Genomic DNA, 21,058 nt, shown 5'->3' with positions numbered 1-21,058 from the left:
GAGTTGGAGTTAGAGCAGGGAGGTAGTGCAACACACGATTTGATTAGAATGCAGCGAGGAGGCAGGTAGGGACACTCATAGGCAGTCCATAAAAAGGGTGAATCTCACTGGTTTTAAAGGAAAGGCTAGCACTCCCTTGCAATATGTTGGCTTCAGTTCAAATCATCCAACAACAATAAAACAAATGGAGCACAGCACAAGTGTCACACGCCAGGTTAGTAAACAGTTCCTCAGAGCACAGTACAATGATGAAATAATTGCAGTGGTTTTTTTTTTCTCTCTCCAAGACTTGTCATCGACAATTGTAACAATTACTAACTCATTCGCTACATAAAAAAGGATCTGTCGTGGCTGCTACAGTAAGTTCCTACCAGGGGTAAAGCTGCCAGATGGTGTGTCTCTGTGCAGCTGTGCAGAATGGAAAGCAGCGAGAGACGTTCCAACAAGTGCAGACTCAGCAAGCCTGGAGGAGAGCGGGACAAGGGAGCAAGGATCACGCAGAGATAACGAAAATAGCTCCTCCTTGTCTGACATTGCCAGGGAATGAGCCGGGAGTGCTAATTCGTTATAACAACAGAAAATGCTGGAAAAACTCAGCAAGTCAGGCAACATCCGTGGAGAGAAATTTGAGTTGACGTTTCGGGTTTGACCCTTCTTCAAAACTGGAGAGAAAAGGAACTAGATCGAAGGCAGGGCTGCGATCGGACAAAAGAATAAAAGAACCAAAAGAAGTGAAAGAGATTAGAAGCTAGACGAGATGGTAATAGGCTGTGATTAGGTGTAAAGTGTACTGGCAGGGCAAAAGATAGCTGCCAGGTGTGAGAGAGAAACAAAAGGAAAGGGGGGGGGGGGAAAGGAAAGGAGTGGAAAAATATAAGTGAAAATGAAATAGGGGCCGAGGTTATGATCTGAAATTGTTGAACTCGATATTGAGACCGGAAGGCTGCAGACTGCCTAATCGGAAGATGAGGTGCTGTTCCTCGAGTTTACGTTGAGCTTCCGTGGAACAGTACAAGAGGCCAAGGACGGTGAGGTCCGAGTGGGAATGGAGCGGTGAATTGAAATGACAGGCGACCGGAAGCTCGGGGTCACCCTTACGGACTGAACGGAGGTGTTCCGCAAAGCGGTCACCCAATCTGCGTTTGGTCTCCCCAATGTAGAGGAGACCGCATCGTGAGCAGCGAATACAGTATACTAGATTGCGAGAAGTACAAGTAAATCGCTGTTTCACCTGGAAGGGGTGTTTGGGGCCCTGGACAGTGGGGAGGGGGGAGGTATGGGGGCAGGTGTTACATCTCCTCCGCTTGCACGGGAAGGTGCCAGGCGAAGGGGAAGGGCTGTTTGGGGTGATAGAGGAGTGGACTAGGGTGTCTCGGAGAGAGCGGTCCCTGCGGAATGCTGAAAGGGGAGGGGAGGGGAAGATACGTTTGGTGGTGGGATCACTTTGGAGGTAGCGGAAATGCCGGAGGATGATCCGTTGAATGTGGAGGCTGGTGGGGTGAAAGGTGAGGACAAGGGGAACCCTATCGTGGTTCCGGGAGGGAGGGGCAGGGGTGAGGGCAGAAGTGTGGAAGATAGAATTGACACGGTCGAGGGCCGTGTCAACCACGGTAGAGGGGAATCCTCGGTTGCGGAAAAAGGAAGACATGTCTGAAGCACTGGTGTGGAAGGTGGCATCGTCGGAGCAGATACGGCGGAGGCGGAGAAACTGGGAGAATGGAATAGAGTCCTTACAGGAAGCGGGGTGGGAGGAAGTGTAGTCCAGGTAGCTGTGGGAGTCAGTGGGCTTGTAGTAAATATTGGTCGATAACCTATCCCCAGAGATGGAGACGGAGAAGTCGAGGAAGGGAAGGGAAGAGTCAGAGATGGACCATGTGAAGGTGAGGGAAGGGTGGAAATTGGAGGCAAAGCTAATTCGTTGTCACTTTCTACATTTAACAGGCGATTGGTTGGTTTCTAGGCTGATTTCATGCCCCACTTTGAGAGAGTCACCTAGACTACCTTCCCTCTGCTGGCTGGTGCATGGGAGGGGCAACGCAGGCTGCACACCGACTGAAATAATCAGACTGTGCTCTCCAGCCGTTCACAATGGGGAGAAGGTTTGAGACTGGCAGCGTGCAAATGAAGGGCAGTGGGATGGTGGAAACTGAGAGACCTTCATACTTCATAAGATGGAAAAGATAATGAAGACTGTGTACTTCTGGCGAGAAGGGAAGTTGGGGTAGTTAGGATTGGCATTTATATAGCGCCTTTCACGACCTCAGGATCTCCCAAAGCGCTTTACAGCCAATGAAGTACTTTTTGAAGTGTAGTCACCGTTATAATGTAGGAAACTGTGCAGCCAAATTGCACACAGCAAGCTCCCACAAACAGCAATGTGATCAAATCAAATCAAATCAAAAATCAAATCAACTTTTATTGTCATTGTTAGTGCACAAGTGCAGTACAACAAAATGTAGGCTTGCGGCTCCCGAGAGTGTACATTTAGATTAAGACATTTAAACATTCAACATACATTTGGCTTGTAGTATATTAACATAAACATAACCATAATAAAGTGCATTGGCAGATGTGCAGGCTTTAGAGTTTATTTGTGGAGTTCAGTAGGATGACAGCCCTGGGAAAGAAGCTGTTCCTAAATCTGGTCGTACGGGTGCGAATGCATCTGTAGCGTCTCCCAGATGGCAGGAGGGCGAACAGACTGTGGCTGGGGTGGGTAGGGTCTTTGATGATGGACCGTGACCTCCGTAAACAGCGTTTCTGGTATATGTGCTCTATGGTCGGTAGCCAGGTGCCGGTAATGCGTTGGGCAGTTTTGACTACCCGCTGCAGGGCTTTCCGGTCATAGTAGCTACAGCTGCCATACCATACTGTGATACAGTTCGTCAGGATGCTCTCTATTGTGCAGCGGTAAAAGTTAGAGAGGATCAGGGGTGACAGGTTACATCCCTTCAGCCTCCTTAGGAAATATAGGCGCTGCTGGGCCTTCTTCACCAGAGAGGAGGTATTGAGGGACCAGGAGAGGTCTTCCGTGATGTGGACTCCGAGGAACTTAAAGCTGCCCACCCTTTCCACCACAGCCCCATGGATGTGGATGGGGGTGTGACTTCCGCCTTTAGACTTCCTGAAGTCCACAATGATTTCTTTGGTTTTCTTGATGTTAAGGGCCAGGTTGTTATCGGCGCACCACTTCACGAGATGCTGGACCTCCTCCCTGTAGGCTGACTCATCGTTGTTGGTGATCTGGCACTAAGAGTGTCATTCTAGATTATGTGCATGAGTCTCTGGAGTGGGGCTTGAAACAATGACCTTCTGACTCAGAGACGAGAGTGAGCCATGGCTGACAATATTGAGACAGAGAAATATCTCAATCCTGTAGCATGTCCACTCCGTGTCGTTGAGTTAGAAAAGGCCGTGAAAATCTGTATTCGTGAAGCGATGTGGCATGGAGTGCTGTATATTAGAGAAGTTTCTGTGAAGGAAAACTCTAAACTTATTATTTTTTAAGGAGGGCAGAGAAAATCTGTCACAATTGTTAATTAAAAAGAACCTAAAGTATACATTCATCAAAGGAGGGGACACTGGGATTTAATGCCAAATATAACACTCCTAGATGGACTGTCCTGGGGTCAGATACTAATCAGACTTCCCATTATTAAGCAACAACTTTGCATTTATATTGCGCATTTAACGTGGTAAAACGTCCCAAGGCGCTTCACAGGAGTGTTATCAGACAAAGGACGAGACACTAGGACAGGTGACCAAATTCTTGGTCAAAGATGTAGGTGTTAAGCAAAGTTTAAAAGGGAGAGAGAGAGAGAGACGCAGAGAGCTTTAGGGAGGGAATTCCAGAGCTTGGGGCTTAGACGGCTGAAGGCACGGCCACCAATGGTGGAGCGAAGGTAGTGGGGGGATGGACAATCCCTCACTTCAGCCTTATCTTCAGCAGAACACATGGCATTGTGACATTTCAGTTCTACAAGCTCTTCATGCCTTTGATAGTGATATCGCTAAACTACCAACAGCAACTGACAGATTCCGAGCACTGTGTACATATCCACTGAGACCCTAGATTGTCCAAACAGGACCCAAAAGACCTCGCATGATATCTCGTTCAGCCCAGCTACCACTGCGGGCTGGTTCCTGGTGGGTGGCTGGTTTACTTAGAATGATAGAATCTTACAGCACAGGAGGAGACCATTTAGCCCATTGTGTTTCGGCTCTTTGAAAGAGTCTCGCTCTCCTGCGTTTTCCTCACTGCCCTGCTAATTTTCTTCCCTTCAGTTATTTATCCAATACTTTTTGTATCAGATCTTCAAAAGTCTGAAGTGAGCTATTTGGAAGTGGCGTTTCTTTGCTGCCAATTTGATCAATAACTGTGCTGTGCAGTGAAAGTAGGTGAGTCACTGTACCTACTTAAAGTGATTCCTAGGTGTCTGCCAAAATTATATGGCCAGGAAGCAGAAATACTTCATTTAAAAATAAATATTCTTAATGGGGCAGTGAATTGGATTGTTGCCTAATCCTAATCCAGTGGTTTTTCCAATTTCTGTGTGTGGGGTTCAGGCTTGGGACCCTCTCCAGAAGTATCAACACATGGACATAGATGTGGGGAAGGGGGTTCTGGGAGGGTCTCATGGGGGGTGGGTGAGGAGACCAGGGGCAGGGGAGGCCTAAACTTTCCTCATGGGGCCCGGAGGTGCTCTTCCTGCTGCACAAAGAAAAGCAAACGATTCAGCTTTCCTCACTCTTCACATCACGATCCTCTTCTGACCAGGTTGGGGGTGGGGGGGAAGCTGCCGAAATGTACCCTGCCCTGTGCTCAGGCCAGAGTTAAAATTTCAGTCAGGGCCCGATGACATCAGTAGACCCCGGATGACCTAATCGGATGGACAACATCATCGTACCCCGGTGACATCATCCGATCCCAATGACATAATCAGACCCGATAATGTCATCGGACCCCAATCTGCACATTTAAAGAAGGATCCCGCTGGCTTTAGGTGGGCGGCTTAGCTGCCTGTGCAAAAGGTCTGATAGAAATTGGAAACGGCGAGATCCGGGTGGGACATCGGCGGTAAGTTGGCCGGTGGATTTTAACTGCTTACCTGCCCTGTTTCCGTCAAGCAGGAGGGGTTAAAATCCACCCCACAGGTTAATCTTTCAGTTGCCGATCCTTTACAGAAAGCAAACAGCTCTCTGTTTCACGGCATCTCTTACTGAGCAGCTTCCAATAACAAAATGCTGCTGGAATATTTATTTATACTCAATGCTGCCCCTTACTGACTCAATAGAAAGCAGCTTCACTGTTAATACTGCAGAAACTGTGACTGAGGCTATCACACAGCAGCACAGAGATGTAGAAGGTTAGTGTTGTTATTTCGGATTTCCAGCATCCGCAGTATTTTGCTATCATATCATTGTAGAAGGTTAGGTGTTGTGGTGTTAACGGTTTGGGGCTGAGGGGCCTTGATGTTCATGCTAACAAGGGCTTTGATTTCATGCTTAATACCAACTCCTTTCAATGAGATTTACAGATGGTGGTGAAGCCTGGGAAAAGAGCAACAGGAGCAGAGAGGTCAATAACTGGAGGGCATAGATTTAAAGTAATTGGTAGAAGGATTAGAGGGGAGTTGAGGAGAACTTTTTTCACCCAGAAGGTGGCGGGGGTCTGGAACTCACTGCCTGAAAGGGTGGTAGAGGCTGAAACCCTCATCGCATTTTAAAAGTCTTTGGATATGCACTTGAAGTGCCGCAACCTACAGGGCTACGGACCAAGAGCTGGAAAGTGGGATTAGGCTGGATGGCTCTTTTGGTCGGCACAGACACGACGGGCCGAATGGCCTCATTCTATGCTGTAAATTTCTATGATTCTATGAGGAGCAAGTGGGCTGATTTGGTTGTTGATTTACCCCTTTTATGGGTAAGAGATTCCAGTCATTTTTTTATTGTGACATTTTGCAATCAATACAGAATGTTTCAAAAGGAAGAACAAGATTTACACCTGGGTGGGCTTTGAAGGTATATTGTTGACAGGTGAGTGTGAAGAAAGGCTGGGATCGGTGATGTCCCTGGAATAGGCTGAACGGAAACCCATCAGATCCTGTGCTCTACAGACGTCCCTACACATGCACTATTCAGGAATCGCGATCAGGAACAGGAACCCTAACTGTTCCTCTCCCTTTCCTGGAGTCACCATGGCCAATTATATCATCTTAAATGGTGCCCTAGCTGAGACCAGCTAACTCTGCACAGACTGGGGAGTTAAGATCTGCTGCTCTGTAAAGGCTCAGTAACCACAGGCAGCACGACAAACTACAACAACAACTCCCATTATATAGCGCCTTTAACGTAGTAAAATGTCCCAAGGTACTTCACAGGAGCAATTATCAAACAAAATTTGACGCCGAGCCAAAGGAGACGACATTAGGACAGATGACCAAAAACTGTGTCAAAAGAGATAGGTTTTAAGAAGCATCTTAAAAGAGGAGAGAGAGGTAGAGAGGTTTAGGGAGGGAATTCCAGAGCTTAGGCACTAGGCAGTTGAAGGCACGGCCGCCAATGGGGGAGTGATGGAAATCAGGGATGCACAAGTGGCCAGAGTTGGAGGAGTGTAGAGATCTCGGAGGGTTGTAGGGCTGGAGGTGGTTACAGAGATTGGGGGGGGGGGGGGGTGGTGCGAGGCCACGGAGGGATCTGAACACAAGGATGAGATTTTTCTACAGATCTGACCTTACAAAAGAAGCTACAGCATATCTGGGTTGGGGCTGTAAAGCATGCTGCAATATGCTGGATTAGGGATCGTGCAATCAATATTCCGCACATATTTCTAAGAGGATTAGAACCTGATCACCTACAAACTGACTCTAGAAAGAAAGAGAGATTCAGAAGGTCAGCAATGCTGAGTTGCACCAATACACTAATGAGATCGGTCTGTATCCACTAGAGTGGCCTTAGTCATGCACTGATTAGCTTGACAGATACAGGTACCATCTTTTCATCCATAAAAACCTGTGTCTGATCTCTTCAGCTCCAATGTCTGCTCAAACAGGACATTCGGGTTACGCGTGAAGGGAGCACAGCTTTGTCTAAGACAAGGCCTCAAAAGACAGACCTGCGACATCCCTAATTGGCAGTCCCAGCCTTGAAAGGGCTGTCATGTTGCCTCCTGTTTGAGAAGCCGTTTTTCCTGCACTGCACCAGGCTAAGGCTCCTTTAATGACCTGGTCTGGTCATGAACGACACTGCGATAGAACGAAGGAGTGGGCTGGCGGTGTGAAAGTGTCACTCCAGCTGCGATCAGCTAATGGCACTGAGCAGGAATCAAACCTAGCTGGGGCTGTCTCTGTCTGTATGAATTAGTTACCATGTCACGCACCAAATTTATCACTTCATGCCCTGTTCTAACACAAAACAAAATATGAACTTCACATTGAAATTGTTCATGCTGTCGTCATTCTGGTGGAGTTTTCAGAGCGAGCTGTTCTTTGATTGTTCCAACTGTTCATCTGGGCTGGATGCTCCCTAATTTTCTTTATGTGTGATTTGTTCTCAGGATGTGGGCGGCGCTAGAAAGGCCGGCATTTATTGCTTATCCTTAGTGGTGGGTCATCTATTTCGAAGAAGGGCAGGGGACCTCTCTCCCAATATTTATCCCTCAACCAACATCACTAAAAATAGATTATCTTGTCATTATCATATTGCTGTTTGTGGGAGCTTGCTGTGCGTAAATTGGCTGCCGTGTTTCCTGCGTTACAACGGTGACTCCACTTCAAAAGCACTTCATTGGTTGTAAAGCACTTTGGGACCTCCTGAGGTGGTGGTGTTCCCATGCACCTGCTGCCCTTGTCCTTCGAGGTGATAGAGGTCATGGGTTTGGGAGGTACAGTCGAAGAAGCTTTGGCGAGTTGCTGCAGTGTATCTTGTAGATGGTACAGACTGCAGCCACGGTGCGCCAGTGCTGGAGAGAGGGATGATTAAGGTGGTGAATGGGGTCTGTTGTAGACTAATTGATAGAGATTGATTTTAATGATTAGTCAACAACTCTATTAGCGTTGTATCAGGTGACTATCAGGATGGTAGAAGGCAGACTAGATGGACCGTGGTCTTGGGTACAGTAGCATAGTGGTTATGTTACTGGACTAGTAATCCAGAGGTCTGGTCTAATGATCCAGAGACATGAGTTCAAATCCCACCATGGCAACTGGGGAATTTAAATTTCAGTTAATTAAATAAAATCGGAAATTTAAAAAAAGCTAGTATCAGCAATTGTGACCATGAAGCTGTCGGATTGTCATAAAAACCCATCTGGTTTACTAATGTCCTTTAGGGAAGGAAATCTGCCGTCCTTACCCGGTCTGGCCTATATGTGACTCCAGACTCAAAGCAATGTGGTTGACTCTTAACTGCCCTGTGAAATGGTGGCTCGCCACCTGCCTTCTCGAGGGCAATAAATGCTGGCCTTGCCAGTGACACCCACATCCCCTGAACGAATTTAAAAAAAAATTCCTATGTTCCTCATGGGAACATCCCCATCTTCAACCATGACAGAGCGCTGCAAGAGACAAAGCTATATTCAATGCTTTTTTATCTTCCTGTATAGAAAATAAAGGACTTACATTTCTATAGCCCCTTTCATGACCTCAGGATGTCTGAAAGCGCTTTACAGCCAATGAAATACTTTTTTTGAAGTGTAGTCACTGTTGTAATGTAGGGAATGCAACAGCCAATTTGCGCACAGCAAGCTCCCACAAACAGCAATGTGATAATGACCAGATAATGTTTTTTTTTGTGATGTTGGTTGAGTGATAAATATTGGCTTGAACCCCCTGCTCTTCTTCAAAATAGGTGCAATGAGATGTTTTACGTCCACCTGAGAGGGCATACAGGGCTTCAGTATAACGAAAGATGGCACCTCTGACAGTGCAGCTCTCCCTCAGTATTGCACAGAAGTGTCAGCCTAGATTACATGCTGAAGTCACTGGATTGGAACTTGAACCTTCTGACTCAGAGGGATTCACAACCCTCTGAGTGAATAATTTTCTCCTCATACATACACAACATAGAAGATAGGAGCAGGAGTAGGCCATTCGGCCCCTCGAGCCTGCTCTGCCATTCAATGTGATCATGGCTGATCATCCAAATTCAGTACCCGGTCCCTACTTTCTCCCCATACCCCTTGATCCCTTTAGCCTTAAGAAATATATCCAACTCCTTCTTAAATATATTTAATGTATTGGCCTCTACCAACGACATAGAAGTCTATCAAAGGGCGACAAACAGTGTCCAAATTACTGAGACAAAAGCAGAGTCTGCTGGAAATCTGAAATAAAAACAGAAAATGCTGGAAACACACAGCAGGTCAGGCTGCATCTGAGGAGAGAGAAACAGAGTTAACGTTTCAGGTCGATGACCTTTCATCACATTCCAGTAACCTTCAGTGATTAATCAGGCTCATCAGGAGGGGATACGTGGCATTTAAGAAGGTAGAATATGTAGTTACAGGAACTAAATTTCAGCTGGGTCCAACAAGACCATCCCTTTCGAATAGACCTCAACCCAACCATCCATCACACGCCTCAATCCCTTTACTCTCCAGAAATGCATCGAATTACCTCTGGAGTCCAACGCTCCTGTTAACAAGAGGGGCCTCCATTTATTCCACAACTCTATTGAGTGAATAAGTTCTGCCTAACTTTCCTTCTTCCCAATTATTAACTTGCGTCTCCTGGTATTCTAACCCCTCGCCACGGTGAATAATTTGCCTGGGTCAGTTCTGCCAATCTCCTTCAGTACATAGCATTTACAGCACAGAAACAGGCCATTCGACCCAACAGGTCTATGCCGGTGTTTATGTTCCACAAGAGCCTCCTCCTATCCTTCTTCACCTAACCCCATCGACATATAGAATCATAGAATAGTACAGCACAGAAGGAGGCCATTCGGCCCATCGAGTCTGCGATGGCTCTTTCGAAGAGCAATCTAGTTAGTCTCACTCCCCCGCTCTTTCCCCATATCCCTGAAATTTTTTCTCCTTCAAGTATTTATCCAATTCCCTTTTGAAAGCCGCTATTGAATCTGTTTCCACCGCCCTATCAGGCAGTGCATCCAAATCCTAACCACTCGTTGTGTAAAAATGTTTTTCCTCCTATCGCCTCTCGTTCTTTTGCCAATCACCTTAATTCTGTGCCCTCTGGCTATCGACCCTGATATTCTTCTATTCCTTTCTCCTTCTAGTGTTCACAATCCTGAAAACCTTCAGGGATGAAAAATCTGAGGGAAAGTTGGACTGCCCCCTCGCACAACTCCAATTGGCCAGTTATCGAACACATTCAATGACAGTCACGTGCCTGACAGACCTTGGGCTGGGGAACAGGGGCAGAAAGAGGGGAACAAAAATAATAAAAGAAAGACTTGCATTTCTATAGCGCCTGTCACGACCTCAGCTCTGTCTAATGAGGTGCAACGTTAACAATGCGAGAGAGATATTTATATTTCATTTCATAAATAGCTTTTTTTTCGGTGAGCAGTTTTCTCCCCTCTTCTCCTGCAGACAAGTCCCCTCACCTAACCCGTCCTCACCTGGCCTGCCCTCGCCTGGGAACTGAATTATTGGGAGGCTAGTAAACCCTTAAAAGAAAGGACTTGCATTTCTATAGTGACTTTCACGTCCTCAGGACGTCCCAAAGCGCTTTACAGCCAATGAAATACTTTTGAAACAATCAAAAAGAAAAAATCACAAGAAGGTAGAAAAAAGAGGAATTAAAAACATATATTCACACAAACATTCCCTTAATATCAATGTACTAAAATAAATATACTGGCACATTTCAGAGACAAAAAACACATTTTTAGAAAAGTAATCACTTTTACTGTTAAGCAACTTTTATTGAGGTTGAATTGCGGAATTAATTAATGAATGAGGTGACTGAATGAAGGCTAGTACAGTGCTTTGCCGAGGGCTGTTTTTATTCATTCATTTTTGGAATTCCTGATTCAAGCAAAAAGCAGTTCTTGGCAAAGCAGCCCTGTTTGTCAGGGTTGTGTGTGGATAGGTGGTTTTATTAGAGCATGTGGGTGGCCTGTATGCCTATGGAGGCATTGGGGTCAGCTGATGGGAGGCTCTGGCTGTTCCTGAGGGACGGCACCATACTCCATGCTCAATCCAGCCATGCTCTGCTAGCCTCACTGAATGCCACCAACCAGTGAAGCCTTGCTCCCTGGTTCTCTCCAATCAATCCCCAATTCTGTTGCAGCTGGAAGAGACAACCTGGAGCTCCTGACCTCTATGGTAGCAGGCTGAACATCCATAGCCCAGATGTTGTTAGGACCTCTGCAAATGTCCTTGGAGTCCCTCCACGGTCTCTAAATTGTCAGACTGCTTGTCCAGTATTGGATGAGCAGAAATTTCCTCCAATTAAATATTGGGAAGACTGAAGTCACTGTCTTCGGTCCTGGCCACAAATTCCATTTCCTAGCCACCAACTCCATCCCTCTCCCTAGCATCTGTCTGAGTCAAGTCCCGTTCACCCATCACCACTGTGCTCGCTGACCTACATTGGCTCCCGGTTAATCAACGCCTCAATTTTAAAATTATCATCCTTGTTTTCAAATCCCTCCATGGCCTTGCCCCTCCCTATTTCTGTAACCTCCTCCAGCCCCACAATTCTACGCGATTTCTGCGCTCCTCAAATTCTGGCTTCTTGAGCATCCCTGATTTTCATCGCTCCACCATTGGTGGCCGTGCCTTCAGCTGCCTGGGTCCTAAGTTCTGGAGATCCCTCCCTAAACCTCTCCGCCTCGCTATCTCTCCTTCCCCCTTTAAGATGTTCCTTAAAACCTACCTCTTTGATCAAGCTTTTGGTCATCTGCCCTAATATATAGCGCATTGGGATGTTTTACTACATTAATGGTGCTATATAAATACTAGTTGTTGTTGTTGTTGAGACGCCATATGCTCCACGGTGGACTGCAGTGTTACAAAACGACCGGGCAAGACTGTGCAGTTGTGGTTAGTGGACCCCCTCATCCAAGCTGCCCTAGTGCCTGCTGCAACACTTGACATTCAGAGAGCCATCTTCTTTTAAAAGCAGGTTCCTTGAGGTCCAGATCCCCAGGCTCCATCAGCTGAGACAGGTTCCAAGCAGGTTCATTCTCTTCTTCTTGCAGCCATCACCTGGTCCTCCTCACTCATGCTGTGGTCTCCCCTCAGTGCACTCCCTCCTCTATCGCACTGTCTAAATCTCCCAGTGTGGGCGCATCTGGGCCAAGGTCTGGGAGTGAGTGAGAGTGCATGCTGTGAAGCCTGGAGGGAGTAGGACTTAGCTCGGCTTCTCACAGCGCACCTAGAGAAAGAGAAGAAGTCATGGCACAGAGGTATCCTTATGAGCAGCCTTTACACATAGCTTTCAGTAGAAGGAGTGACGTGTTAAAGTACCTCAGTATATACTTCACTGCCAGTGAGTGAATGAGTGAACAGAATGAGAAGGGGAAGCTGTAGATGATCACAAACCCTACGGTGACCATTCAGGCACCCATTCCACACGCTGATCGCTCATTGTGTGACGAACTACTTCCTGATGTCAGTCCTAAACTTATCTTTTATTAGTCTGAACCTGATCTTGCAATTTAAATTAAAAATAATTTTTCTGGATTTACCTTTCCATATCCTTAACCAATGCTCCCAGTAAGCTGCGCTTTGTTCTGCACGGCCTGTTTCTTTTAATGCGTGGTCCCTTTAAATTTCTGCGCATGCGCGGTATTTACAACGTAAAAGCTGGTGAGCGGCCTGCACGGGACCTTTCAGATTACTCCATGTCTGCGCACCTTAAAGGAAACATTGCCCTTATCATCTATACCTGTATAAGGTCATCTCTCAGACACCTCATTGGACTGAAATCCTCCAATCTTTTTCTCATAACTCAGACCCCTGATGCTACAAATCAGCCTTGTGGCTCCTCTCCGCACTAGCTCCAGTGCTTGATTATTGTTCTTGTGTCTCAGTGACCAGAACTGGTCACAGTGCTCAAGGTGCAGTCCGACCAAAGTACACCACAGTTTGTGCACGGCTTCCTCTGATTAAATTCTACGGTATATTACCCTCCCCTAGCTTGCTTTCAATAGCTCCCTTCCAGAAGTGAAGTGCTCATTGCTGCCCCCCCCTCCGCACCTCCCCCCACAACGCTCTGCGTACATTGTTCCCTCGAGAAGCTTGCTCAGTTCCAAATCTTGCCCCTTTGAGCTGCTGCAAGCCTTTAAATGCTGAAGCAGGTCCTGATTCCTCACTCAGCAAGCGTCGAGCTCCCAATTTGCAGATGGTATCCATTGTCGGCGTTATAAAGCTGACATCGGCGGCACATCTTGGGGTCGACTCACTAAAGGTTGGCCTGGTGCTTTTCCTGCACCATTTCACTTTGGTTGACCTTACTCTCAATTGGAAAAACTAGGCTGGTGCATTGATATATAATGTTTTGCCATGTTATATCCAGTAAAACACACGCACACTGCAGTGTTATTCCTCTAAAAAATTCCAACATGCCACCCCAATAAGTATATTTAATTTCATGATTTTGTCCTGCTCCATGCCATATTCAAAAGCTAAATCTAGAAAGTTCTCTCCAAACTTGCCACATAAGTGAAAATGAAAAGAACGCTGAGATGTACCACCAATGCAGATACAGGATCTGCCACGTATTTATTAACAAGCAAGCACACACTGCAAACGATTCTTTCATTACTACCTATGCCTGAATATTGGATAATGACTATTTTGATAAATACAGGGCAAACTGCATTCTCAGTAGCAATCAGGTAAATCATTGTCTGCTACAGAACCCTATTGTTTTGAACGGGAAACCTGCTGAGCTGAGTTACAATCTACCAAAACAAGATAATCAGACAAAAAGGCTGCACCTTTCATGTAGAACAGCAGTGGGTACATCCAGTAGACCCGGAGGAGCGGGAGAGACGAGCATTTGCCAAGTTGTCAGGGAAGATAGAATTTTACAGCACAGGAGGCGGCCATCCGTCCCGTCGAGCCCGTGCCGGCTCTTTTGAAAGAGCTGTCCAAATATTCCCACTCCTCTGCTCTTTCTCCGGAGCCCTGCAAACTTTTCCTTTTCAAGTATTTATCCAATTCCCTTTTGAAAGTTACTATTGAATCTGCTTCCTCCGCCCTTTCAGGCAGCGCATTCCAGCTCACAACAACTCACTGCGTAAAACACTTTCTCCTCATCTCCCCACTGGTTCCTTTGCCAATTACCTTAAATCTGTGTCCTCTGGTTACCGACCCTCCTGCCAGTGGAAACAGTTTCTCCCTATCTACTAATAATCAAAACCCCTCATAATTGTGAACACCTCTATTAAATCTCCCTGTAACCTTCTCTGCTCCAAGGATAACAGCCTCTCCACATAACTGAAGTCCCTCATCCCTGGGACCATTCTAGTAAATCTCCTCTGCACCCTCTCCAAGGCCTTGACATCCTTCCTAAAGTGTGGTGCCCAGAATTGGACACAATTCTCCAGCTGGGGCCTAACCAGTGATTTATAAAGGTTTAGCATAACTTCCTTGCTCTTGTACTCAATGCCTCTATTTATAAAGCCAAGATTTCCGGGTGAGAAACTTTCAGTCACGGACCGTAAATCGAAGGAGTCACCTCGCATTGAAAACGCAAACGCGGCAGGCTGCGCCCCCTCACATGGGCCCCAGCGAACGCCCATGTGACACGATTGTACTGCTCGCTCTTTTTTTATCCTATGCTCCCTGTCTTTCATTTCTTTTTCTCTCCTCCTCTGCATGTCTCGTTCCTCACAGCTTGCCTGCCGATTGGGCTGTGCAGGTGTTCTCTCACTGGGGGGAAAGTCGGTCTTGCTCTTACTGGCTTGGCCAGCCCAGCATTTACAGTGGTAGTGAAAGCCCTCGATTAAAACTACAGATCCATTAGGTGTCAGCCGTGGCTCGGTGGGTAGCACCCTTGCCTCTGAGTCCGAAGGTTGTGGGTTCAAGTCCCACTCCAGAAATTTGAGCACATAATCTAGGCTGACACTCCAGTGCAGTACTGAGGGAGTGCTGCACTGTCAGAGATGCCATCTTTCGGACGAGACGTTAAACGTGATGTCTGCCCTCTCCTGTGGATGTAAAAGATCCCATGCCACTATTCGAAGAAGAGCAGAGGAATTCTCCCCAGTTCCTGGCCAACATTTATCCCTCAACCAACACCTAAAAACAGATGATCTGCTCATTATCACATTGCTGTTTTTGGGACCTGGCCATGTGCAAATTGGCTGCTACATTACAACAGTGTCTACACTTTAAAAGTACTTCATTGACTGTGAAGCATGGTGGGGCATCCTGGGATTGTGAAAGTTGCTGTATAATTGCAAGTCTTCCTTTTCTTTCTTTCGCTATTGCTATGAATGCTGGGATAGTGCTTCCCTAGTGATCTCTTGTTTTCTCTTGCTCTCTGACAGAAGATCAGATGAACACAATCTCTCTCTTTAGGTTCTCACCCTAGAATCATCGAATCATAGAATGGTTACAGCACGGAAGAAGGCCATTCAACCCGTCGAGCCCGTGCCGGCTCTCCGCAGGAGCACGTCAGCTAGTCCCACTCCGCCGACCTCTCCCCGTAGCCCTGCAAATTTTTTTCCTTCAGATACTGTTAGATCCATGTATCTTAATGTTGTGTCCTTCAATAATCAGACAAAGACTGCAGGGAACGATCAACAGGTGTTTACTGAATGAGGGTTCAAACTGCAACTGACTGTACAGATCACTACTCAGGGTTTATATACAGGTGTGGTCACTGCCAGTACTACAGGATACAGGAGCTGTAAAAAGTAGTTCTCCCCCTTAAAGGTACATACATTACAGATACTTATCCAACTCCCTTTTGAAATATAAGATTGAGTCTACCTCCACCACCCTTTCAGGCAGTGCATTCCAGATCCTAACCACTCGCTGCGTAAAAAGGTTTTTCCTCATGTCGCCTTTGCTTCTTCTGCCAATCACTTTAAATCTGTGTCCTCTGGTTCTTGACCCTTCTGCCAATGGGAACAGTTTCTCTCTCTCTACTCTGTCCAGACCCCTCATGATTTTGAACGCCTCTATCAAATCTCCTCTCAACCTTCTCTGATCTAAGGAGAACAAGCCCAGCTTCTCCAGTCTATCCACGTAACTGAAGTCCCTCATCCCTGGAACCATTCTCGTAAATCTTTTCTGCACCCTCTCTAAGGCCGTCTCATCCTTCCTAAAGTGCGGTGTCTAGAATTGGACACAATACTCCAGTTGGGGCCAAACCAGTGTTTTATACAGGTTCATCATAATTTCCACACTTTTGTACTCTATACCTCCATTTATGAAGCCCAGGATCCCGTACGTCTTTTTAACTGCTTTCTCAACCTGCTCTGCCACCTTCAATGATTTGTGCACTTACCCCCAGGTCTCTCTGTTCGTGCACCACCTTTAGGATTGTACCATTTACTTTATATGTACTTTCCTCATTCTTTCGACTAAAATGTATCACTTCACACTTTTCTGCGTTAAATTTCATCTGTCACGTGTCCGCCCATTTCACCAGCCTGTCCATGTCTTCCTGAAGTCTATCACTCTCCTCCTCACTGTTCACTATACCTCCGAGTTTTGTGTCATCTGCAAATTTTGAAATTGTGCCCTGTACACCCACATCCAATCATTAATATATAACAAGAAAAGCAATGGTCCTGACCACAGGGAACTGACCCCTGGGGAACAGCACTGTATACCTTCCTCCAGTCCAAAAAACAACTGTTCACCACTACTCTTTGTTTCCTGTCACTTGGCCAATTTAGTATCCATGCTGCCACTGTCCCTTTTATTCCATGGGCTTCAACTTTGCTGGCAAGCCTATTATGTGGCACTTTGTCGAACACCTTTTGAAAATCCATGCACACAACATCAATCGCATTACCCTCATCAACCCTCTCTGTTACCTCATCAAAAACCTCGATCAAGTTGGTTAACAATCAAGTTGCCTTTAACAAATCCGTGCTGGCTTTCCTTAATTAATCCACACTTGTCCAAGTGACTGTTAACTTTGCCCCTGATTACTGTTTCTAAAAGCTTCCCCACTACCGAGGTTAAACTGACTGGCCTGTAGTTGCTGGGTTTATCTTTACACCCTTTTTTGAACAATGGTGTAACATTTGCAATTTTCCAGTCCTCTGGCACCACCCCCGTATCTATGGAGGATTGGAATATTATGACCAGTACCTCCGCGATTTCTGCCCTCAATTCCCTCAGCATCCTTGGATGCATCCCATCCACTCCTGGTGATTTATCTACTTTAAGTACAGCCAGTCTTTCTAATACCTCTTCATTATCAATTTTTATCCTATCAAGTATCTCCACTACCTCCTCCTTCACTATGTCTATGGCAGCATCCTCTTCCTTGGTGAAGACAGATGCAAAGTACTCATTTAGTACCTCAGCCATACCCTCTGCCTCCATGCATAGGTCTCCTTTATGGTTCCTAATCGGCCCCAACCCTCCTCTTACTACCCTTTTATGATTTATACATGCCTATAGAAGACTTTTGGATTACTTTTTTATGTTGGCTGCCATTCTATTCTCATACCCTCTCTTTGCCCCTCTTACTTTCTTTTTCACTTCTCCTCTGACCTTTCTATATATAAATACACCTGATTCTCAGATGTATTTGCAACCTGACATCTGTCATACACGCTCTTTTTCTGCTTCTTCATATTCTCTATCTCTTTCGTCATCCAGGGAGCCCTGACTTTAGTTGCCCTGCCTTTCCCTTTAGTGGGAATGTAGCTCAACTGTACCTGAACTATTTCCTCTTTAAAGGCAGCCCATTGTTCCATTACAGTTTTACCTGCCAATCTTTGATTCCAGTTTACCCGGGCCAGATCCGTTCTCATCCCACTAAAATTGGCCTTCCCCCAGTTAAACATTTTTACTCTAGGTGGCTCCCTGCCCTTTTCCATTGCTAATCTAAACCTTATGATACTATGATCACTGTTCCCTGAATGTTCACCTACTGACACTTGCTCCACTTGACCTACCTCATTCCCCAGAACCAGATCCAGCAATGCCTCCTCCCTCGTCGGGCCGAAAACATACTGATCAAGAAAGTTCTCCTGAACACACTTCAGAAATTCTTCTCCTTCTCTGCCCTTAACACTATTACTATCCCAGTCTATATTAGGATAGTTGAAGTCCCCCATTATCACTACTCTACAGTTCTTGCACCTCTCTGTAATTTCTCTGCAAATTTGCTCCTCCATATCTTTCCCACTATTTGGTGGCCTATAGAATACACCTAGTAGTTTAATGGCACCTCTATTATTTCTTAACTCTAGCCATATAGATTCTGTCCTTGACTCCTCCAGGACATCCTTCCTCTCCAGCACTATAACATTCTCCTTAACCAATACTGCCACATGTCATCCTATCTTTCCTGAACACTTTATAACCAGGAATATTTAATACCCAATCCTGCCCTTTTCTGAGCCAGGTCTCAGTTATTGCCACAAAATCATATTCCCATGTGGTTATTTGTGCCTGCAGCTCACTTAGCTCATTTACTACGCTTCGTCCATATGTGGTAGGCTTGAGTGTTCAAGGCCTGCCTTACTTTGCACGCTAGCCATCCATTCAACCTGTGCCATCTCTGACTGAACGCGTCAATTCCGCACTGATTTAGTGCCAAACTCCAATTGGTTCCGTTGGGAGAATTCACGCTTGCTGGGATCTGGGTTGATATTGTCTCAAGGTCATTTCAATTAGGATGTACAGTGCTGGTAGAGAAAGAAGACTTAGATTTCAACAGTCTGGGTTGGAATCAGAGACAGGTCTCCATTGCCTGTACCCCGTGTCAGTAGAGTCACAGAGCTTCCTGCACACACCTCCATTGCCTGTACCCTGCAGCAGTACAATGAGAATCACCTCAAACTGAAGTGCATAGAGGGAGTTTTGCCAATGTACTGAGTTAGTTTCTGTTCCAATGGCAGTACAGCAGCCACAGGTAATATGTCCACAGATACTGCAATGCTTCAAAAACAGAAAAATAGATACCAGAAAATAAAGAGACAGTAGCTCTTGGTTCACATGCTTTATAATGTCATCTGAATCCCTTGATTAGATTATACCCATGTAATCACTCCCTGGGTCCATTACTCTATTTATATATTTAATGTTACATTGATTTTTTCCCTCGGTATTTGAACCCACTTATGAGTGCTTTTTTTTTAACTTCTGTTGATTGCTTCTCATATATTTAAGGATTCATGTCTAAATTTATCACGGCAATTATTCACTGAGGTTTTATACATTTACTGCAACATGTGCCAAACTCGCCCCATTGCTTTTTATATACTTATAGATTTCTTCATATGATTAAACCTTCCTGCCAAGGAGAGATGATTCACTGTGATGGAAAAAGGTAAGATTTTGCTTGTGGGTAAAATTTGGCTGGTTTGTGTTTCCGACTGGCCCAGGTAGTATGTAGTCAGCCGTGGTTCAGCAGGCAGCACTCTCGCCTCAGAGCCAGAAGGTTGTGAGTTCAAGCCCATCTCCAGAGACTTAAGCACAAAATCTAGACTGACATTCCTAGTGCAGTACTGAGGGAGTGCTGCACTGTCAGAGGTGCCGTCTTTCAGATGAGATGTTAAACCGAGGTTCCATCTGCCCTCTCAGGTGGATACAAAAGATCCCATGGCACTATTTCAAAGAACAGCAGGTGTAAGAATAAAAAATATATGTTTTGTATGTGTGATGGACTCGAGACTATTAATATAAGATAAAGATAAATTTGATGTATATGGATCTCCCCCCGGGTAAGGCAACAGCACGAAACTTAACAAAGGAAACCTGCATAACAGGATAACCCCCCACAGAGACACTATCAAAACTCAAGAGCCACTAAAAGGTGTCAACAAACAATTAACTTAAGCAAGAAATGGCACCAGCCACTGCAGACAGACACATGTTCAAAGGAAAGCCAATCAAGAACTGCCATGAATCTAAGACCCAATCGTGGCATCTTAAGAATTTAAACTAGAAGACAACGGACTTTAAAAAGATATAAAAACAAGGAACCAAAGGCTCTCTCTCTCTCTCTCTCTGCACGACCACGCGGAAGACCAAGAAGCCCTCACTCTACAGACCAGACCAAGAAGCAAGGAAAAAGGCCGCGTGCATTGCTTGACTCAGGGAAGTACCAGTCTGTGTAAATCTAACCCATTACCTTACGAGTTGTAATCAAGTAGAGTCCATAAATACCAGTAGGCTATTGTTTTGATGTGCATGAGTGTGTGTGTTTAATAAACTTGCATGAGCGTGTGTGTTTAATCAACTTATTCCAAATTGTTTCAAAAGAATTGGTCTTGCTGTCAATTTAATGCCAGTCGAAATAAAAAGCTTACACAGGGGAGCTCTCCCCGGTGTCCTGGCCAATATTTATCCCTCAATCAACATCACTAAAACAGATTATCTGGTCATTATCACATTGCTGTTTGTGGGAGCTTGCTGTGCACAAATTGGCTGCTGCATTGCCTACATTACAACAGTGACTACACTTCAGAAAGTACTTCATTGGCTGTAAAGTGCTTTGGGATGTCCTGAGGTTGTGAAAGGCGCTATAGAAATGCAAGTCTTTCTTTGTTTTCTTTATATCTAATGAAAGGAAAGAACAGTAGCTTTTGGTTTCATGTATTTCAGGAGTTCCATGGGATGTCAAGATTATGTGGTGTTTTCACAGGCTTCTTTAGAATCTGTGAATAAAGATGAAAAAGGGACATGATCCAGGTCTTCAAAATGCTGTAAGCCACAGATGATGTCGACTGATGTAGGTTATTTGATGTGGACTAGAATCTAGAGGACACAAAGATGAAACTGATATTCCTCCGGCAAGACAATTAGAGAGGCTGATTTTCCTGACCTTTGCTCCCGGGGAACGCCCATTTCCCAGGTGCAAAGGTCAGGAGCAAATGGGCGTTGATTAAGTTTGGGTATCAGGGAACATTTCTGTAGAACTTTCTCTCAGGAGCTTGAAGAGGT

At 45.6% G+C, this 21,058-nt stretch overlaps 1 long non-coding RNA gene across 1 annotated transcript in view; it reads left to right on the top strand.

Annotated features, from left to right (window-relative positions):
- Positions 1–5,301: 5,301 nt before the first annotated feature.
- LOC147110320 (uncharacterized) overlaps positions 5,302–21,058 on the top strand; it is a 61,677-nt gene continuing 45,920 nt past the window's right edge. Inside the window, exons 1-2 of the long non-coding RNA XR_015079896.1 lie at positions 5,302–5,366; positions 19,383–19,442. This is a non-coding gene — a long non-coding RNA (uncharacterized LOC147110320). The remainder of the gene's footprint in view (positions 5,367–19,382; positions 19,443–21,058) is intronic.

This window comes from Somniosus microcephalus, chromosome 11, assembly GCF_052327205.1.
Source record: "Somniosus microcephalus isolate GS21.2 chromosome 11, FLI_Smic_1.0, whole genome shotgun sequence".
In the NCBI taxonomy this organism is placed as follows: domain Eukaryota; kingdom Metazoa; phylum Chordata; class Chondrichthyes; order Squaliformes; family Somniosidae; genus Somniosus; species Somniosus microcephalus.
Note: the sequence above shows the minus strand (reverse complement) of the source record. Positions and strands in the feature narration are given on the sequence as shown.